Source organism: Melospiza melodia, chromosome 1 (assembly GCF_035770615.1).
Source record: "Melospiza melodia melodia isolate bMelMel2 chromosome 1, bMelMel2.pri, whole genome shotgun sequence".
Lineage (NCBI taxonomy): Eukaryota > Metazoa > Chordata > Aves > Passeriformes > Passerellidae > Melospiza > Melospiza melodia.
Window position 1 is genome coordinate 129,048,493 of NC_086194.1, and position 23,568 is coordinate 129,072,060.

Genomic DNA, 23,568 nt, shown 5'->3' on the forward strand with positions numbered 1-23,568 from the left:
AAGCCATTGTATTAGGAGTTCAGCATTGGTGACTCTAAATCCATTTAAAATTGACAGAGAAACTCTTTCTGCAAGGACAGAGCTGCAAAGGAAGGGAAAGGATTGGGACCAAATGCAGGGGGTTCATCCAAGAGACACAGTCTGTCCAGAATGGCTGCTGTGAATGTGCTTCCATTGCACAAAGCACTGTAGCAGTCGAACAAAGCTGAAGGTCAGTTTCCTACTTCTAATCTAACTGCAGCAATTTGGAGCTTAAAATGGTCTAATTTATCTTGTTTTTAATAACTACAGAAAATTTTCCAGCTAAGAAGCATAAAGGAGCTTGGAGAACAATCCCATTCTTCTTAGCTAACTGTTTAGGGAATATTGCAGGGCCAGCTCCTGTGGTCACAATTATTTGGCATAATACTAGACTTGCTACAAAGGAAAAAAGTACTAGCTGTGATATCTGCACTTGGAATGCACAATATTTCACAAAAAAATTCAAACAGTAAAACCCCACAACAAAACAAAATCCCTATTCCAACTAAAAACAGGAAAAGAAAGTTCCAATGTTACGCTGATCAGTCAAGGAAACACTTAAAAGAATTCATCATTCATTATAAATATTTTCTTTTTAATTTATTATGAAACTAACTTTCTGATTTTTCATTATGCCGACGGATTTTTTCTAAATTCACATTCAAATTTTTTTCTTTAGAAATCTTAATATAAATATTTTTTCTAGAGAAGGTAATGCTTATTTGACAGCAGTTTCTAGTGAATTGGAGGTCTTGTGTATGTTAAACAGGGAAAAGATGTTTTGAATGATTTTATCCTTTCTAAACATTGAGTATCTTTGTTTAAATAAATATTCACAGAAGTAATTAACAGTGATCCACAGCACTTCTGCAAAATACAGTCATGCTTCCCCTCTCATAATCTGTCTGCTGGTGCTTTGGTACATCCTGCCAGTGTACTGTGCAAAAACACTTGGTAAGAACAAATTTTTATCAATAAATTCACCTAATATCATGATCTAAAATGACTGTATTTTGAGGTTAGAGGTTTTGAATGGCATGTGCAACAGAGTTCAGGAATTTCAAAAATTTAAATCTTCAGACACATTCCACCAATATACTATGAACATAAGTAAAAGTAGTTGAAACCCTTAATAATATTGATGGGATTTTCAAGTATATCTGAAAGAAACTAAACTCATTTATACCTTTGGCACTCAGTGGGATTTCTGTTTCCTAAATCTTGGCTATCATATTCTGCCCATGACTCTTACGCATGTGATTTAAAATTCATGAATTTGCAAGAACATAATGGCTTTCAAGTGCAGAAGGACACAACCACATTGACTGGAAACTTCCATATGACTGTTGCCATAGAATTTCATCTGTTTATTCCTTTCTATGCAAACTACTCATATTTCACTAGCATATGGCTATCTACTACATTTTACAAGATAATGAATGATGGCACTTGGCACCTTTCCTAGACAGTGTATTTAGGTAATGTAATTTCATTGCTCTATCCCTGATTGTTTAAAAACAAAAACTGTTTGGTTGAAATTTAAAGTAGTCAAGCTTTAATTATCAGATGCTTCCAGCAATGGCTTTCTCTATGAGATCATAGGCTTCCATTTAAAATTCTTTATTGCTGTGAAGAACACACAGTATATATACAATGTGAATAATGTGCTCCTTCTTTTTGTAGGAGAAAGACCATGTTGTCACTCAGAGGTATCTCTTTGTCCAGTTTCTGCATAATTTTGCTGCTCTTCTAAGCTTTCTTCCTTTTTCAAACAGCAAGCAACAAAGTCAAATAAATCCTTCTAGTAGCAGTCTTGACAATGTCACATATTGAGATATATCTCTGTACTGGGAAATGAACTCTATTAAAATCCAGTGATTTTTTATGAAGCTTTTTGCCCACTTAATATGCAAATGAAAAGGAATTCAACCTGTAATAAATAGGGGCTTTGTTAGTTGCTGTAAGTGAAATGAATTATAAGAGGTAATATTTGGCCTAGAAAAGAGCTCTTAGCTTGTGTCTCCTGGACTAATAAATATTGTCCTGCTAATCTGAAATGTGTGTCTAACACACTAATGTTGTTGTGACACTAGGTGTTTTGATACTTGTCTAATTAACTTACAAAAACATGACAGCCATGGTAATGTAGTCAGTGCTGATGTAATGTGAGTGCTTAGGTTACCCCCGAAATCAGGGAAGGCACATGACCATGTCTTTTGTATGAATACATTAATAGATTATTTAAAACACAGCATTTAGGGCAGTGCTTCTCTGGAGCTTTACTCTAAGACAAGATCTGTTATGTCTGTCGCTTATGTTTCTCTCAAATCATGAACATGTGAAAGGAATTGCTTCTAGGTTTTATTCTTCTTCAGACTCTTGCAGTATGCGACAGTTAATTCACATTTTGTCTAATTTTCTACTGCAAAAATGTTCAACACCCCAGAAATAACTTCAAATGTCAGCTAATTCCTGGTATGGACAAGCTTATAAACAGAACAGGTGTATAACTGGCCATGCCTCTACTTGACAGTCAACACTTAGGATTTCATGGGCCTGTTTTATCTCAGCCTCCCACAGGCAGCTCATGTTGAATTATTTTAGCTATAGGATCATAGGATCATATAATCACTTGAGTTGGAATGGACCTTAAAGATCATCTAGTTCCAACACTGGCAGGGACATCTTATTGCTAAAAACCAGGACCAGGTTGTGAAAAATCCCATCCCACCTGGCCTTATTCTACTCTGAAATGAAGAGGGGGTTTTTTTGTACAACTCTTGCTTTCTAGGATAGAGTTGTAGATTTTGGAGATATAGATCCTCTTTCAGGGTTTCTGTGAAACTGTGTCTTTGACTATATTGGGACCCATTTAATGACAGGGTCTGATGCAGTCAACAGCTTCAATTGCTTGGAATGAACACCTGGCCACCATTATTTGATACAGTACAAATCCATATGTCATTTGAAAAGGCAGTGATTTGATATTTATTTCCAGACCACTGAGAGGAACACTGAACAAGGTCAGGTCTAATACTAATGACAGCAAAACATTATTATCCACATCCTTGTTCAGGGATGGTTCCACTTCACTAGCTGCTCTGGGAACAGTTAGTTAGCCAATATTTAATCCATTTAATACTAGCTTTATTGATATTATGGAGAGTTCATTTATTCATTGGAAAGTCCCTGAGAAAAAGAAAAATTCTTTACAGAAGCCTTAAGCATCTTCTAGTCATGCATCAAGCAGGAAAAAAGGAAAACACCAGTAAACTCATAGAAATCCAATGCTTTGGAAAACGGAATTCCCCAGAGTTATAACTTTTCAACAGGAGTGATAATCTCCACTTTGTGCAAATTTTGTAAATAAGCATCCATGGAAAACATAGGTTTTTTGAACCCAGTTTTCAGTAATATTTGTGACAGAATTCACAGGGGATCACTGTGATTCCGTTGTAATTTTCTTCCTTCAGCTTAATAAGTCTTTTCAGGCTGAAAAAAGGACCTGCCGGCTAAAAATCTTCAGTTTTCTCTGGCTATATGTGTTACTTATGACCTAAAATAAAAGTATGAAAAAAAAATTAAATCAAGACATTGAAAATGAATCTGACAGGCCTGACAAATCTGACAAATCTGACAAACACATCTGCAAACTGTAAGAGACTTCACTAGAAAAATCTGAACTTCTCAGTGTAGCCACCTTTGTAAATCTACTTCATTAGGGTTTTCTGGTTTGCCTTTGTTTTCCCCCCAGTGGTGAGAGTCTACCAGCATTAAAGATAGTAATCTAGGATTGCTGTTCATTTTCTCTAGCCTCTGTTTGGTGATTAGGTATGTGGCTAGACTTTTAGGTACCAGCTAAAGAGAAATCCTAAAATGAATCAACTTCTGAATCTATCTCTTCAATTTACAAGAGACACATAAGTGGTTAAAGGTGAAGGTAACTCCTGTCCCTTAGTGTTCATTGCTACAATTGCTCCTAAAGTGCCCCAGAAAGATTGCTAAAAGCAAATTGTGTATTATTGTTTCATTTTATCTTGCAATACTTATCAAAAATAGCTGTCAGTCATGATACGGATGGCAGGGTGGAGTAAACAGTGACCCTATAAATAGAGACATATATCTTAGTTGAATTTGTGCAATTTAGTGAAAAGATCATTGCTATCCATTCAGGTTTCCACATGCAAAAGTAGAGTTACAATTCAGTACTTAAGCCAAAACATGCATAGAATTAAATATAAAGTTTAAAAAATATAGTAAGGAAAGAAAAAAAAAAAAAAAGAGAGTTTCCCAAGTGAACATTTTGCATCTACAATGAATAGCAGCCTTGTCACTGAATGTTTCCAGATTTTATCCAGGTAAAACATGTGCACTTGCTGCTAGGGAGCATGATAATGAATTTTATTTCCAGAAAGACTGAAGATCAAAGGGAGCCAGGCTGGTCTAGTGAGCTTGGTGGTGGAGCTGTCAGTTGAAAGACATTTTCTGTTCACATCTATTACCACAGAAAATCTGAGACTGTCTTGAAACTCTAGCTGCTTGAAAAGGAAATTGGAAAGTTGCATTCCTGCACCACTGCTTTTCTACTCTGAGTCTGTTGGGCTATCCTTAGGACACTCACTGATTTGATTTTATTCCATGCATTAGGACTTTAATCAAGCAAAAATGGAGAAACACATTTCACTGTTTTTCAGATTCCAGTGTGGGGGCAGAAGATGAGCATCTGAACTGGGGAAAAGTAAGTGACTGACTACAAGCATAAGTAATTCTTGTGTCAAGGCTTTGACAAGTCATTTGTTGGAAAACCTATTTTACTGATTGCAGTCTACACTTAATAGATGTGCCATCCAGGGATGTGTCAGCTCCCTTGCAGCATACCAATTAATGGCAGTCACTGGTGGTAAAAGTAGCTCTTTTAATCTTATTTTAAAAAAATGCCATACAATATAATTTTCTTTGTGGAAATGTCTGAATGCGTTTTATCTGCTGAAAAAAAGAACAACATCACACTTGAACAAGCTAGACAGAAACCTGCCAGCCTCCCTGTGCCTTTTGACAAGCTATCTTTTGCTTTCTATTAGTGTTCACAGTTTTTAAGCCTGATCAATAGCAAAGCAGTTTGGGTGCTTGTGTCCCTCCTATTCACACTTTTATACTACTAGTGGTTTAAAGTTAATTGAATTTTACCTTGACAACCCTTGAAATATTTCACATGAAAGTCACAGATCCTTAAATAGAATGCTTCAGTCTGCTGGATGGAGGCTTTTTCTTACTCTTCATGATTTTTAATTATGTGCATGAAAATCAGATATTATGATTTAACTTTGATCTAGAATTTAGACACCTACTGCACTTGCACCATTGCTAGAAAAAACGTGTGCTTCAGTCCTGTCTAACCCTCTCAGTATGACTCTATCAGTATGTGGAATGGCTTAGATTTTAATTTTTCTCATTTCCTTGGACACCACACCTACAATAAGAATCTTGGAATAGAAATTCTTCAACTGACCTCTGAGATGGCCATTTATAGAAAAAAAAAATAGCATATTGTGCCAGAAATTGCTTTCAAGACTTCAGTGAGTAGATCACACCCTTGGTCTGGCTTGCAAGCATTTCTTTTTCTCATTCAGGCTGATGTTCAAGAGATTCAATATCTCTGTCCTCGGAGATGTTAAAAATATGGCTAGGCAAGACTCTGAGCAACCTGATCTCGTTCAGAATACTCTGGGCAGGGGATTGGTCTAGATGGCCTGTAATCCAAATGAGTCTAAAATTACTAAATTATTGGGAAGATATTTTGACCACTAAAATTTAGCAGAGAAACAAATGTGATAATTGGTTCTCTGTTTCTTTGAGGCTCTGGGGTCTTTTTGTTTGGTGAAATTATCCTTTATTTGAGGTCAACTAAGTTTTTAACCAGATTCTACAGCAGTGGATTTTAACCACACAGCTGCAGTCACTTCTGAAATGTGAGATCAGATATCTGACCTAAAGCTTCCCAAGTGTCTCAAGATAATATTGGAAGAATGCAAGCACACACTCTTTATCAGAGACCTACTAAGCTTGGAATATTTAATAAAGATTTTTGAATGTTAAGAAAATAAATATATTTAATGTTTTAAAAAAATTGCATTTGTTTCTAAAGGATGTTTATAATAATGGATTTATTGTAATCTACAGTTAAAGAGACAGAATCCAGTGTTTGACAAACATCTACTTAGTTTTCATAGAATCATAGAATATCCTGAGTTAGAAAGATCCACAAAGATCATTTTGTTCTGCACAGGACCACCCCAAGAATCACACTGTGTGCCTGAGAGCATTGTCCAAACACTTATTGAACTCTGGAAGATTTATTCTGTGACCATTTCCCTGGGGAACCGGTTCCAGTGCCCCTCAGGGATGAGGAATCTTCTCCTAATATCTAAACCTAAACCTCCCCAGTCACAGAGGAATATTCCATTCACAGAGTTTGTTCCATAATGAAAGATCTGAATATAGATACCGCTGAGAGACCTGATTTTAATTTTTGTGTTTGAACAGTTATTTTGATCAGTGTTGAACCACTATACAACCTACAACCTACAATAATTGAAGCCACTCTTTATGTGCTCTGTCTCTCTAAGAAGTGAAAGCAACACTCTTTCATGGGAGAGCAAATGAAATGTTTGCAGTTTAGTAGGAAAAGGTAGCAAGGTTCCAGTTGAGGGATAAATATTTGTACACTATTAAGGAGCCATAACTTCACTGAATGCAGATGAAGATCTTAAACAAGTAAAGAATGGGGAACCAGCTATTTTCACAACTCCACATTCTTCCACAAGCAGCTCAGAGGCCTTTTCCATTTTCCATGGTGAGTAGAAGCAACTGATGCCTTCTCAGGGATCTTCTGTAAGAAAGTTTATGAGACAGGAGTGGGCTGATAGGTTGCCTTTTTTAATAAAAATTCTGCATTACAGAAGTACAGCTGAAAATATCAAGGTATTGCTATGATCATTGGTCCTCTACATGAGGAAACAATACTGACTGTGGAAATGGGCCTCCCAAACTATCTGAAGAATGCATGGGTCTTTCACATAATCCAGAAAGATAAATCAGCATGTCCAGGGAGATTCAGAATAGTGATTCATTTATGGGCACAGACATTTCTGAACAAGGTTCATGCAATAAAACTTGGTTTGCTAAAAGAAGGAGACAGAAGGAAAAAGAAAGTAAAATGTGAATTATTGTAGGCTTTTTGGCCATATTAATTATTTTTTGGGGTTCGCAAGAACACATTTCACATTTCCCTCTCCCAAAGCATTTTCCATTATGTCAAAAAATAATGGAAGTGATAAAAATTTCTAAAGTGAGCTTTTCAAATTTGTGATTATTTTAATGGATCTGTAAAGCGAACTAATTCATATTTCCCTTATACTTTGTAGAAATATAATAAGGTCTTGATAAATTAAACAAGTAGGCATGTAGCAGAAAGTTACATGAGCTACTGTTTACATGTTCCCAGAGGGGGATATTCACTTAAATATTGAGGAAATATAATATTTTTTGTTTTATAATGCAATACATATGTATAATATTCTCTATTATTATACATATTTATATACATATTTAAAAACACAGGCAATGTATGCATTATGCTTCTTCATATTTTATACACATATATATTACATGCTCATATATATATGTATATACATGTATAAAAATATAAAAGAATTTACTATAAATACATGCTGTAAATAATATAGTTTATATTAAAATCCAATATACAATAAAATAGGTGTAATATAAATATATGAGTATATATAAAATACCTTGTACATATATAATGCATACACATACACACACACACACACACACACACATACACACACACACTCTTTTATAAATATATATATATATGTATAGATAGAGGAAGTCTGCAATAGCTTTTTATTATCCCCAAAGCCAGTGGAGGTCATAAAAGGAAATTGCAGGTAACTGTAATCCCCATGAGCTCAGGGTCTGTAAGCTGTAACCTCTTTGTGAAAATCTGTTATTCCAGGGAGCTTACTTCCATGCTGTGTAAAGCCAGTTCACACTGAAGAGTGTACTGCATGTGGAAATGAACTGGAGAGCACAGGGCTACAGCTTCTCTCTGAAGAGCTACAGCATTTCAATTATCTCAAAATATTTTGAGAATGTCTCTAAGTAATAAGAAAAATAAGCTGATGACAATGAGATATTGGAAACATTCTTTAGGGTATTTTTACAGATAGCAGAGTTCTAGAGGAAATTGGAAATGCAGAGAACAAGATTGTTTTTATCTACTCTTATTTGTTCTTTTTTTTTTAAATGCACTTGTAGTGACCTTGAACATACTTTCTCTGAACCCATACAACACAATCTGATCCACAGAACTGAAATATTTAAACAGCTAATTTTGAATGTGAAATGTCTAGATGCCTAGGTGGTATTATAAAAATATGTTCCTTTCTGGATGCATCCTCCTAATGTCTGCAGAAAACATCTGACCATTTCCATGAAGAGCCACTACATTCAATTCCAAGCACTCCAGACATTTCATATAATTCACAGATAATCTCTGATTTACCTAACTTTGCATACAATGAACATCTTGGTTGACTTTTCAGAACTATTCCCAGTGCATAAAGGGAGGCATGTGCACAAAAACTTGGCAGGATTTGTGCTTAAGGCATTCAGCTTCCATTGTGCTCTGTAGAAGACTGATGGAGGCGCTAATTTGACTGATGCCAGCATCCTTTTTGCTAAAAGTATGCACCCTAATGACAGCAAAACATGATGTGACTATTCCAGAAATCTTGAAAATACATTGGAGGAGAGAGAACAGCAGATTTTTCATTTGCCTACTGTATATGTTCTGCAGTGGGTAGCTACTGATGGCTTTCTGCTGCTCTACTAGCCTTTTCAATATGTAAAATGTTGAATATGGGTGAACTGGCATTTCCTGCTTTAATTGGCACACAGATAGACTGTTTCTCTCTAGTAGTTTCAGAGGATTGTTAGGGGTCTGAGCTGAGTAAAATGGGTGCAGATATTTAACTAAATGCAGAAATTGCTAGCACCATCTATTGGTAAAAATGTAAAAAATTAAAACTATTTTCACAAAACATGCATGTACTCAAATTAGAGACTGATTGAATAAATGAGTGCTCTTGTTTTAATTATTTTAAATGCCATTAAAATATATGTAAATATATCTTTTTATAGCCAGACATTTTGTCTAGGGTTTGCAGCTTACTGAAGACACTTATTAGTTTAAAAATGTTCCCTGTTTAGTGTACAGTTTGTTGAGTTTTTGAAAACATCTGTCTCTCCCTTTCCTGGGAAAGGCTACCCAAGCTAGGAAATTGGGCAGAATCATGGGTACAAAAAAGTAATTAAATCATAGTGTTACTCTACAGAGAGCTTGGTGAAGCTGATTAATTTTTTTTTTTTATTATTCAAATGTGTTCATTTTTTGCAACAAAGACAACAGCAGACACCAAGCATGGAATAACCCCACTACCTGTAGGAATCAAGGAAAGAATTGTTGAGAAATAGTTTGCTTTGAGCTGAATAAAGGATTGCCATAGTATAACCATCTAGCTCATACCTGAATGAAGTCATGTTCTTCCAGTTTTCACACATTGACTCAACAGCAGAGGGATAAAACTGAAGGAAGGATTGACAGGACTGATAGGTAAGACACATGTTGATCGGCTGTTTATATGATGGTATAGTGACTTCTGTGTGATATTTGAGAATGGCAGACACGCAAAGCATGACAAGTTTCAAATGAGACTCCCAAAGCAGAGTTTCTGAAAAATACCTAAAGACCATTCATAATGTCTGAGCATTCCTTCATGTACTGCTTCTCCGGGGTCATGACCTCGGAATCTTTTATTTTAAAATCAAGTCTGACTATTCAAAATGTTGGTATTGTGAAAATGAAATAAAAATTACTGCAAATATGGTGGAATATCCACAGCTAGGGTTTTTTTTATGCTTATGTTTTACACAACAGTGTACAGAGGTCAAACACAAGCTGATGTGTAGTGGCAATATTGTGAGGGATGTGATGGTAGTGACTTCTTTCTTTTCGCTATATGTACTACCTCAACATGAACTGTTCTATGCTTCCTTATTTTGGCAACTTTTAAATTCACCCTGGTAGAGTCACTTTCTGAAAACAATACTTCCCTTGAGGGATTGCCAAAATAACTGATAGGGCCCCAAGCTGAGGCTAAAGATAATATTTGAATTGTTTTTATGAAGCATTTAATTATGTCTGAAATTCTGATTGAAGGTCAAGATGCATGGAAGCATAGAAGTAGTGAGGCTAAGCTTTTAATATATTGCCAGCTATAGTAATCACCAGAGAAGCCACGGCAAGAAGATATTCTGATTCCAAGCATAACTATGAGAGGAAGGCACTAATATCTTCACCTTGAAATGAATGTATGTCAGCAGTTCTTTCGTTTCCTCAACAAAATAATTCAAAAGGCTCTAATTTAGGAATTATCAGGTGAAAAATTTCAGAAGATTTTTACCAGTGGCACATTCCATCATGGAAGATATCCAAAGGGTCTTGAAGGGCGTGTTGAATAAAGGAATCAAGGGGGTTCTGTGTAGTGTCTCAGTTCCTGTTCCCTTCCATGGAAGTCCTGCAACAGCTTCCCCCACTTCTGCATGGAATACAGAATAGGGGGACTAGGCCATCTTAGTCAGTCTCCGCCTTCACATCCCCATTCATCGCCTTCCACACACGAGCTGCTTCGTGGGCAGTGCTGTGATGGGGATCATTGGAACGAAGTAGATTAAAAACTATCCAAGAAACAATGGGATTACTTTCATCCTATCACTACCTGTAGGATGGACTGGCTTACAGTGTGATCGTGGAAATAGCTCTAGCAGATCAGGTAAAGAGGAGCAAATTGCAGCTGGAGGAAAGGTACCCTGGAAAGGCCTCCAACAAGAAAGTTGGTTTGTTTGAAGTCACATGATGATAATTTATTTTAAAGGCAAAAGACTGGAAGTATTTTAAGGAGTAAAGTCTTTCCAACAAATAAGAAAGATAATGGATGAGCTGTGTTGTGTCCTGTGTTTTTCTGCTTTAATCTCACATGTTTTCTATATCACTGGTGAAATAGAAATCTCCAGATGGGCTTACTTCTGCATGAAATCTTACCTGTCCTCTTCATCTCAGAAAAATATGCTCCAGATTCAAACATGTATTTCACCTGTTGAATGACAGCTGGTCTCCACAGAGGCAAGAGTGGATATAGCAAAAGAGGCTTGAATTGCCAAGATAGATCTTGAACTAGTAGCACAAGGAGACCCTCATTAGCCAGGTCTAGACCTTAGTACACCCAGACAAGTTATATGGGTACTGTGCTAGTATAGCCAGAGCATTTATTAATGCATAACTTTACACTGTACATGTACTATGAGACAACAAAATTCTGTCAGAGAGCACAGCCTGGACAGGGTAAATCAGCATTAAGTCCACCTGTTGGAATTCCAGTCAGTGCACGTGGAAGGGAGGAGGAACTTGGTCAAACCTATGTGACTTCTAACTGGTACTGGCTTTAGAAATCCCAAGTCAAAGCACTTAATGTCATAAAAATAATGCCCCAATTCCCAGAGGAAGCTTTGGGTCAGCTGTCATGCACTTTTCCTAAGGTCAGGAAAAGAAATCTGAATGTAATAAAGCCTAGTATAGTTTATATTCATTATGGAAATATTTGTATCACGTTCCCTTGCAGAAAGAATTATTTTTCCTTTTTTTTTTATCATTAAACTAGCTTCAGACATGAAGAAAGCTTTACCTATAGGGGGTCCTCTATAGAAGACATTTGAAAAATCCTCAAGCAAAAAAAAAAAAAAACCAAAAAAAAAACCAAAACAACTCAGGAAAATAATGAGTTTTTGATCCTGGAACTCAGTAAACCTTTTGGGGAAAGTTTTTTGCAACACTATAATCAAATGAGAATGCTGTTTTCCCTCCTGAGAATCAATATCTCCTTGTTTATCACTGGATAAAGCGCAGCAGTTGGTTACAGTCCTCATTGACCTTTTTTTTGCTGCACCATTTCCCCCCCCCCCCTCAAAAATCTGTGCAGCTGCATCATTTGCTAAAAGAATTGTCAACTGAATAAATGAGTTTGAAAAGCTCTTTGTTGCCTCTCAAGTCTTGCTGTGCATAAGTGTTGTCATTGCTTTGCTCTACTTTCCATGTCATAGGCAAAAGAAGAGTTTCAATTCAAACTAGCTGTTTCCTACCGGTACAGGAAGACCAAATTTTGTTTTCTTGAAATAAAAGTTCATATGACTAGAAATTTTGATTTTTGAACAGACAACAGTATAAGTCCTGTTTCATAAAATGGAAGAAGCTGGTATTTAACACGTGCATCTCAAAATCTAACTGTAGGCAAAACTGAAAAAGTTCCATACTCATGTAAGTCTCACAGAAATGCTTTGATCCTGTGGGGGTCAAGTTAAGTCATTAGGACTAAAATACAAATTAATTTGAGTCACAAAGACAAAATTATACATATATATACATACATATATAAATAAGTCAAATTTTTAGCATTATATTTTTCATGGCAACTCACAATTTCTTAAAAGACATTAATGAATTGTATATAGAACAATCTTCCAAATGCCATGTGCCTGCTTAACTTTCCATTCTTCCTCCCTCCCCTATGCCCAATCTGTCATGAAAACATTGCTTGGTTTATTCTCATATGGAATAGGGAGAAAAAAAATATCTAGTTTTTACAAAAGAATCAATTAATATTGGACCTATTTCCATTTTTTCTCTTGCTGAATGTCAGTGTAATAACTAGATATTGCCTTTCTAGTACAACAGAAATCTGAAATTGAACCATTTCATGGTTGCAAAATAATTTCACAATTGCACTGCAAAATCACTAGAAAAGATAGAATCTCATCAGTCTTGCACAGTAAGAGAAAAAATATTAATGCAACATGTGTACTAGATTAATGAGATGAGCCATGACAGTAAAGCCTTTTTTTGGTAGGAGCTCTAATATGGTGGAGGAAACTCTTTCATCTAATTTTCAGGCTCTTATCCATTTGCAGACTGCTGCCTTATGGAGTGAAATTCATCAGGCTGTCTCTGCATCCAAAAGATGCAGACTATTTAGTGTAAGGAATGTTTGGCAATATTCTCTTTTATTGTTTGTAAGAAGACAGATATTTCTTCATGGTGATCACATATTTCAGTCTTTCCCTCCTCATGCGTGCTCTTTTTCTCTCTCTGTCTCTCTTTATTCATTGCTGATAGTTCAGAAATTATTCTGCTTTTGACAGAACAGAAAACATACTGTTTTCCCAGAACACAAGTCGTGCTTGGCTATGTTACACACAACGAAAACGTAAATGAGGAATAAAGGACATTAAGTACATTATTTTTCAGACTGATATAAGTGGCTGATCCTGTAGTGACTCTGCATGCAGAATATTCATTAACAGCGAAGCAATATGAGATGCCCATGCAAATGTCCACCCTGTTGGAATAAATATAGTTAGCATATAAACCTGAATGGACTGTTGATCTGGCTGTTGTTTCTAGATGACCTTGATCTTAAATCTGCTCCCTTCTGTGGCCACTGCTGTGCCTGACATTTTCCAAAATGACACTAGGTAAAGATCTATTGTTTCTAGAGAGCAAGTAGGCTTCATCAACAACAAGGAATAGCTCCACTGGAGGTGACTTTCAAGCTCAGGGTATGCACCAGTTTAACAGACTGGGACATAAATCACTTTGTTTTGCACATCAAGCTCCTGCAAAAGTGTCAGGGAGGGAAGAAGGACATTTCTTTAACACCTTCTTATCTTCCTTTTTTTACTCTCTGATGTGCTGGTGTGATGGCCCAGCTGCCACCTGTGGAATTCTGCTCTAGCCCAGGGACTACCAGGTTTCCCCAGCACTTTTTAAAAAGACCACTGGAAAAACATAAGTCCAAGGGAGAATTTTAAAGAAATGTGTCGTGAAAGCTCTGGGAAACACATTGCAGAGGTAAAGTGATTTGGGAAACATCTCGAGGAAAGAAATATTCAGATGTCTTTTTGTAGAAATGGAATTTCACTGGAATAAAAACAAGGATAAGAAAAACTCTTAAATATAATGTGAAACAAGGCACAGGTGCTTGGACAGCATCTGTATATAGATAATTCTTCATCTCTCAATGTCTTCAAATCAAAATAAAATTCAGTTTGAAGAAGTGTGACAAGCTTTGACAAAAAATTAAGACAATGACTCACTTGGGAGAATCTGGCTGACATTCCAGCCTATGTGCATAATCTGGCAGTAAAGTCTTTAGCTGCAGCCAGATGTGTATAATCCTCAAACCCTGAGCCTCAGCCCCTTTGGACATAAGTGTGCCCCATTCCTGCTCCTCCTGCGGTTCGCTGGAGGTGGTAGGTGCTGCCTCAGCAGGTCAGATCAGTTGATACAGCAAGCAGTCCTAGAGGGTTTCTTGGGTTGCTCAGCCTTATTATCAGAGAAGCTCATAGAAAAAGTGTGAATTGTTACAATTACAAGCAGAATATTTAGCTGAAAATTTGGGAAGAGATTAAAAATAAAATACAAAAGAAAGGAGCAAGTATATTGAGCATATTAAACGATCAGGTTTCTCAATAGCCACCACAATATCTCAGTTAACTTGTCCTTTCTTAGCTTTGGTCTGTGCTCCTCTAAGGAGATTATTTTGTTCCTTTCCATAGTATAGCTGCTCTCTTTTTCTATGCTCATTCTCCACAGGAACTGTGAAGAGCTCTTTTTTCTTTGTCCAGGTTGCAACGTTTTTGGGTTGTTTTTAATCTGCCCTTCGGGAGAACTTTCTTCCTTATTTTTAATGCTTAGAAATCTTGCCCATGACTGCATCAATTATGATAGCTTTTCTCTCTCCTGTTTTCTCTCTGCCAAGGAATTTGAGGTATCATATGCAAATAGAATTGCCATATTTAGCAATTTTTGTGAGCTGAATTTCCCTTACCTCCTCTCCAGTTTTCCGTCATTTTCATTATTATTGCAATTCTTAATTAATCTGTTATTTCTACCTCAGGTTAACTTCTCCTGTTTATACAATTTTTCAAAAATATGGCCTGGAATGTGCAATTCCTGTGTGCTAAAAATAAGGTAATGTACTAACAGATTATTAATGCCAGAATGATCAGTTTATTGCAGCATTGTGTATAAACTTGATGGCAAAAAAAAAAAAAAGGAATAAACATCAGTACATACGTTGTTAACTTTACAGAGTATCTTCCCTTTTGCCACATATAATAGTCATTTCACATTGCAATTTGTCGTGTATTTATTTTACAAAAAGCCAAATTACATGTTAAAGCAGCAGCTAAGATTAGTTTATGGGTTGACCTGATGGGAGAACACAGCTATACTTCATACACTGCCCATGCCAGGAAAGCATGGACAAATCTTACATTCTGTGTGCCTATGCTATTAGCCAGCTTCTATACCCCAATACATCTTTGATGAATGACTTTATTCTTCTACATCTGCCATCTTTGATTTTTTATGGATTTCTTTTTTCCCTATGAAGTTATATCACAGACCTTCCTCCCAGTCCAAAATTTACCTCTGGCTGTAGAAGTTCCCTAAATCTTCTTGACAAGGTAAATCCTATCTCATCTTGTGAAGCTATACAGTTTTTGTATTGCTGTGATGTCTTAAAATAAATTTAATTGGAAGGGTTTTGTCGTTTGTAGTACATTCATTTTGGCCCACCTGCATTCTAATCTCTTCGTAAATATTTCTCCTTTACTGACAGCAGAGTGTCTCAGGAGACAGTGGGAGCTGTAGTCTACTACTTAAGAGTTTTCCTCTGCTGTCATCTCAAATGTCATTTCTGAAACATTTATCACACAGCACTGTCATTGGACAAACAAAGGGGCTGCCTGATAGGGGCTCAGATACACAGAGCCTCTTTGCTTCAATGACAGGTCCGGCTGTTGGCTACTGGAGATAAGAGAAAAGTTCAGATCTGTCAATAGATGCGGCGGGAAGGACACGGGACGGTATCCGAAATGGCACGGCACATGCTCCGTGCGGGCAGGAGAGCTGTCCATGAGGAGCAGGTGCAGATTGCAGCGCAGATAGCGCTCCCTGGGAAATGATAACATTTGTTGAAAGGGCAAGGGACGGATCTGCCCGCAGAACCTGCACACTGCTAGATGTTCAGTTCATGCACGATAACCATTGTGCACCTTCTTTTCAAGAGAAGCTGTCTGCTTCCTTAACAGTCTTCGTAAAACTTTTTTACAGTATTTTTTCCCAGTTGTGTCTAGGATTTTTTGTTTGGTTGGGTTTTTTCTTTAGATGTGAGATTTTCTTGCAATGTAACTTTGAACTTTAAAGGTAAAATTATTTTCTGCTTCAGTATAGCTCTTGGTTTTATCCAGTAGACCTTTCCTAAAAATAATAAAATAAACAAAGCCTAGCAAAGAGTGAAAAGGGGAGGGAGTGGTCTTTCCCTCCTAAACAAATGGAAGAATAAGTCAGTTTGGGGAAGTTTTCAAAGACACTGAAAGACATTAAGAAGCATAAATAATTCTCCCATGTCTCATTCCCACAGTAATGAAAAAAGTTACATCTCTACACCTGAAGGATCTGTCTTCATTTTCATTGAAAGCTGAGCTCCAAAGTCTCATAGTCAGCATTAATTTTTTGCAGCTTTTAGAAGGATTTTAAGAACAGCAAATTTAGAATATAGGGAGTTACTGTCCTATCCTAAAGCAGTACAGAGGCTGGACATGTGGCAAAGATAGTAAACTGCCAAAGCAGAAATGATGTCATGAGAAAGTACCACAACCAGAGAAGACACTTCGCTTAATTTGAGCATATGGTCATCAAAGTCCTGAGGTGTTACTTTAGTTTGGTACAAGCTGCATTGTGGGATATCTCATAGAATGGTACTTTTCTTTCCTTCCAGACAAAAACATCTGTTAGATACAGGTACTATTTCTTCATAGAAGATGAGAAAGAGAATAATAAGTGCTGAAAACATAGGGAATCAGAACTGAATAGGCCTGATAATTAAGAGTCATTACTTCATTCTTTATGTCTAATGCTGCTTTTGTGTGGTTTTGGGACATATTCTTAAGCCAAAATAATGATACATGGAAGCACCCTTAAGCCACAGACTTTGAAATCAGAGGGCTCTTTCCTCCCCTTTAATGTACACAGGATGCTTATGCGCAGCTATGATGTCATGCTAGAAACAATGTCCTAACTGTGGTATCACCCTGTAAAAGTCTGCCATTTGGGTTAAATATTTTAGGCTCAGCAGTATCCTTTAAGAGCTGAAATTCTGAAAAGTGCTAATGGAATCACATATCATATCTGAGGAACTTTCACCTTCAATTAATAGTTTATAAATTGCTTTGAGCTTCTTGGATGAAAAAATGCTATAGCATGCTTTTGTACTAATCATTTCGGTAATAAACCAACTGAAAACAGAAGCTTTTTTTTTTCCTGTAGGATATTTTTACTATTCTGTTCTGTCAATGTGTCTTTCTTTCTTATCTCCTTTGGAAATTTTTTTTCTTCCTCTCCTATGTACTCCGTTAAATTAAGAGTTTAAGCTGTGGGAATAATAGAGCCCTTGTAAGCTCTGTCTGTACTCACTATTCATTATTTATCCTGTGGCCAGGTACAGTGGAAGCAGGCACAAAGCTAAATGCTATTGGACTAACTTTGATGCAGACAGTTCATTGTCTGAGAAAAAAAAAGCATTTAAGCCTCAATGTTCTCAGTTCCATGATTTTCAACACTACCTCTTTCCCCTCCTCCTTTCTCTTTTATTAACTGCTTTACTCCAATGTCCTTTTGACTGCAGTAACTGGCACTGTCTGCAAAATCCAGCACAATGATACTATTCATCCTGGCTGTGCCATTTATAGATTCCATAGCATGCCCCATCCCTATGGTAAGGATCATTCCGCCTCGTCACTTTCCTTCTTTTGAGGCAGTGATTGCCGAAGCAAAGGCCAATATTTGGAATCTGATTAGTGCATCCGAAATGCGAGGAGCTGAAGTGGAGAGAGCAGGGCTGGGAGCTCGTGTGTGTGCGCGCACGGAGGGGACAATGAGGCACAGAGCGTCTCACAGCGCCAGCGTGGTCACGCTTCAGCAGAGAGTGCCAGATGCACTCACGGTTCGTCAGTGCACCCTGCCTGGCCATCCACTGAGCAGCATCAGTGTCCTCTGCAGGGGGGCTGCTCTCCTGCCTCCCAGCTGGTAAAGTACCACAAAGTCGACAGGAGCAGCCGTGAGGGGACTCCAAGGAAAATATGTGTACTGACAAAGTGAACTCCAAAATGAACGTGTTAATATGCGTTGATCTCTTAACCAAAGTTGTCTCTGGTTTCTGGTGTTCCCATGTTATGCAGTTATGCTTGCAAGTTTGAATGTTTTAGGACATTCCTAAAGGCATGACATTCACTTCTGGGTATGGCATTAAATAACTATTTTCAATTTTCTTTTTGATTTTTCTTATTTTTTTGTTGTTTTATTTTGTTTTGTTGAGAAAAGGGGAGGACAAATGAGGAAGGGAGATATAACTGTTTCATTCTATTCTTTTATGATATCAGGAACTAAGGATATCTGGTGGTAACTCTTAGAAAATCCAAAAAATGACATACATTCAAACACTACCTGCGAACTTAATCTGAGAAACAAATACACACCAAATTATACCACTAGAGTTGCCTGACAAAAGGTTGCTGGGAGTCTCTCCTTCCTAAACTTGTGGGTTATTTTTATTATTGGCTTCTTTTTACTATCACTTTATCTATTCTTTTATTCAAAGTTAGTAATTGCCTAACCATCAATGCTGTCTTCATAGAAATACTCAGTTTATTATTGATCAGTTAAGCCATTTTGAGATGTAATCAGGACCAGATTATGGAAGGCTAGCCCTAATCACATAAATCTACATTTGAAATTGAACAATTTTTTTAAAAGTGGTTGCTTCAAAAATTATTGTTTCTTTCCTTTCAAGGGTGTTATCTGATTTTTAGATCACGGTTTTTGAGAACAGAAGTTAGATTTTTGTAACTTTATTGTCAGTAAACAAACCCAGGCTTAAGAACCTTTGGAGACTCCTAATTTATGTTAAAATTATTCTCCTGGACACTTAGTTGTTTGCCTTTTTTTCACCTAATAATAAGTAGAAGAGTCTTTACTATTTCACCTTTCAATTAGTTAATCCAAATCAAACTCAAGCAAACCTCGAATCCTTTCAAGAAGATCACTCTAAGATATTCTAAATCTACAGACAAGGTAATTTTTTGTGAACTAAAAGTCTGTCAGACCAATGATATGAAACATGGCTAATAATGCCTGCTTGATGAATGTGGTGAAAGCTCCAGTGTATTGAGTGTTATTCAGTTAAAAATATCTTTGTTTCTATTCCCTAACCCAGTTTGATTTCTGATATTTCTGAGGAAGCTTGTCAGGTGTGCTGGTTTTCACTGGGGTGGAGTGAATTTTTTTCACAGTAAGTGAGGTGCTATGCTTTGGAATTGTGCTGCAAACAGGGTGGGTAGCACAGGGATGTTTTCCTTATTGTTGAGCAGTGCTTACACAATCAAGGCCTCTCACTTTTATTCTTCCAGTTCTGTTCCTTATCCCACCCAGGGGAGTGAGTGAAGGTCTGCAGGGTCTTGGCTGTTGGTTGGTGTTAAACCATGAGAGCAGAGCAGCTCCAAGCATAGGACATTAGACAGATCCTCTTTAAAGTATCAATGGATGCATGAAAGCTTGGCATGAAATGAAGGGGTAAGCGTGGCGATTCAGAATAAAAAGTAAAACTCCTTTAAAAAAAAGGGTGTTAAATATTTTTTCTCCATTGCTCTGCATATATAAAAAAATAATCTGAGTATCAGAGAGGATGACCAGACTACCAACACAAAAGAGCTAAGCAGTATTATTTACACTAAGATTGTGATGGCCTACAATGACCTGAATCTGTGTTAAAATAAATATTTTTTTTAATATTTATTTGCTAAAAGGCATTTCAGTCTCACCCTAAGGAAAAACCCCACACTATAATGCAATCATTTTGGCAGTTATCTGAGTGTGTTATAAAGGTTTGACTTGACATTTGTGCATATATAGCACATTTATGAAATAGAAAACAGTCTTTTAATTTTTTTTCCTGTGACTAGGAGAGAAATCCTTGAAAGAAAAAGTATTGAGTAGTTTGCTCATGAAAGACTCAGAAGTTTCATAATTCAAAAAGGGTTTGCATTTTGATTCAATAAATATTTAACACCTATTACTTTAAATCTTGCCCCTTTTACTCAAAAGTTTGATATTATCTCCTTAAAAATTGTAAATCATGCAGTGCAGCTTTACCAGTTCAATTTAACAAAGAATTTGAAATATGAAAGTATATTTAGAATCAAATTTACTCTTTTCCAGTAACTGGAACATATCTTATGAACTGCTTACATCTCATTTAGATGACTGGCAAATATAAAATATAAGAAGTTTTGGCATCTGTGCAATGACGAACAGGTTGTACATTTGAAAGCATGAGAAAATAGCCTGATTAATCCAAAGCTAAATTTGTTACTGTTGAGATGGAGTTAAACAGTGTTTGCATCATAAGCTTTTTTATCATGACAGCTTTATTTCCAGCACTTAACTCATTATGTCAACTCATGTCTTCTAATTCTATTTTAGGACCTGAGCAGGTAATAGAACTCTCAATGTTCTGCAAAGGAGTAATTTTCACTGGGAGAAAGTTTGGCCTAAGTCATGATGTTTGGCCCTGCAAGGTTCCTATTATAATCCAGTTTATCACAAAGAGAAATCCTTCTGAAATTACTCCTTTCAAAATGTAGATTGTCAGATTCAAGCACTAATGTTCTCCTTAATGCTAACTCTCAGAAAAAAAAAAAAAAAAGCAAGCTGAATTATTTGAATGATTCAGGTAATAAATTTTTCAAAACCCAGACTAATACTTAAAGTAACTGTTGCTTGACCAGTGGAACAGGAGATAGCCAGTATGTAATACATACTTTCACTGTTCTTTTCATGCAAAAGCACCTTTACAATAAAGGATGCTGAATAAAAACACTCTGAAAGGCCAACAGCTCCTGCTATTTAAAAGAAAAACATCAGCGTGTCTATTATTTGTGCTCAGCAAGCTTTCTACTCCCTTTTATATTTTCTTTAGGTATGAAGGCTGTTTTGCAGCAGAGCTGTTCAGCAGACCCAGGGGAGACAAATGTCAGTTTTCCAGATGGCAAACTGCCAGCTTGTTGGTGCCAGGCTGAAAGGCACTGAGGGAATTCACTCTGTTGCAGAAGCAAAAGAACACCACTTCCTTACACACCTCGTGTACAAGCTCGCTTCTCAACAGATGATGCAGGAGCCAGAAAAGCTTCAGTTGCCCTCCTCAAATGGCTTTTTGGATAGTGTCAGGTTTCTACATGTCCCCAACATCTGTTGAAAGTTTTTGCTAACTTACAAAAAGAAATATCCATCTTTTAGGAAGCAGAAATTAAAATCTAAAACCTATCTCTAGCAAATTGACTTGTTTTCAGCTTCAAGTGACCTACCTTTTGTTTTATGAAATGTTAATAATATTAATGAAATTAATAAATGTTAATTATTAAATACACATCTGACCTAATAACCTAAAGTTATTAGGTCAGATGTCTTATTAATAATGTTATGTGATTTATGCCTCTAGAGAGCAAAAGCTACTGTGCAAACATAAAATCTTGAGAGGAAATTTACTTATCTATCATTATCAATAAATTCTAGTGTAGTATCTATAGTCATTAGAGTGCCTTTGGGGAGACCCTGGTCTAAAAAAACCCCACAACAATCCATTAGGGATTCTAATGTAAACTTAAAATGTTGGGATGCATCTGATCCATTAGTTCAGGTCTAGAATACAAAGACCCTACAATTTTTGAATGACTTTTTCTCAGCAGTTGGATGACTTTCAAGTTTTAGAAAACTACTTTTTTCAGAAACATATAAATAATTAATTTTGTGTAAAAGAACAAGTCATTTTGATTTTAACAAAACTGACAAATTTAACTCAATACTTTCTGTGGAAAGCCCTGGTCAGTGTGTGCTAGTGTCCTTTGTCACAAGAGGTAAATGTGTGCTTTTTCTGTCTGAGTGGAGTCTGTCCAAGGCTAAAACACTTTCACAGGTGAAAATTTAACAGAGGTAATATAGTTTCTTATTGCACTAGTTACCTGCCCCTCTAATTCTAAGTGCATGAAGAAGACTAATGAAACACCTTAAAATGCATTGACATCCATCTTGCACTGTCAGAGTGTCTTGTCCGAGAAGGACAGGATTCGTAGAGGCCAGCCAAGTCTCCTCCTGATCTTTCCCTCACTTCCCCACAAACAGTAGCCATTAAGCATGGAGCTGATTTCAGCACAGCTAGCTTGAAGGTTATTTTGAATATATTTAGAGAAGTACAATGCATTTTGTCTTTCAGCAAAAAAATTCTGGAGAAAGTACAGAAAAAAACACTTGGAGAAAGGCGTGAGCCAGTGATGGATAGAAGTGGCTGGCACATTACAGCCGACCTCCTGAGTAACTCTATCCCCAGCCAGTTCCTATTGGATCTCTTTCAACGTGTGCAAAAACGTTTACACAAGAGCTATTTTTCAAAGCAGTGGAAAATGTTCTACATCGTGGTCCCTTACTTTTTAATTGTAATCCATGTAAAGTCAGAAAGATGCAAAGTTAAACAGTGCAAGGAAGTTTTAATGAAAAGAAAATGAAAAATGTAAAAATTTTGTTACAACAAGAAATTTGAAAAGAATGGCATTCATACACTCAAACTCAATAATTTATGAATTCCTCCATAATTTATTTATCTGTAAAGATGTAATAAGGACATTTTTACTTCAGCCTACTTAATTAATTAATTAATTAATAATTTAATCACAAATAAAAGTCCAAATGAAACAACAATTTATTACCTACGAAATTAATTTTGAAGTGGACATAATCCAGATGCCAGCAAAAAAATCATATTATGATATTCAGATGTTGAACAAGATATTGTGCTAACGTCTGTTTGCACATGAAAGCCATTACAATTTTGTATTCAGAAAAGATCATTTATACACATTTGTTCGTGTTTGTTCATGCATAAGGTTCATTGCAGCTGTTCCAGCTGTAATTACAACTCGATTTTCCTTTGTCATACAGTGCCTATTCAGAATGGTTTCATTACTCTGTGACCTAGTAATGGTCATTTGGAAGTTCTTTTGGTTGGTATCTAACCAACATGTCCAAAATATAGCACAATGTTATTATTTAAAATCAACTTTAATAGAATTTCTTATCTAATCAAGGCAAAAAAACCCCCAAAATGACAAATTCTTATCAGTCTGGAAGAACAGTTTTGAATGGTTTTGAAAAATGGTAACATCTAGACTTGGGATATTTGAAAGCTCAATTTTCTTATCTCTGTTGAGCACATCCCATATGGGCTCAATGGTACTTCT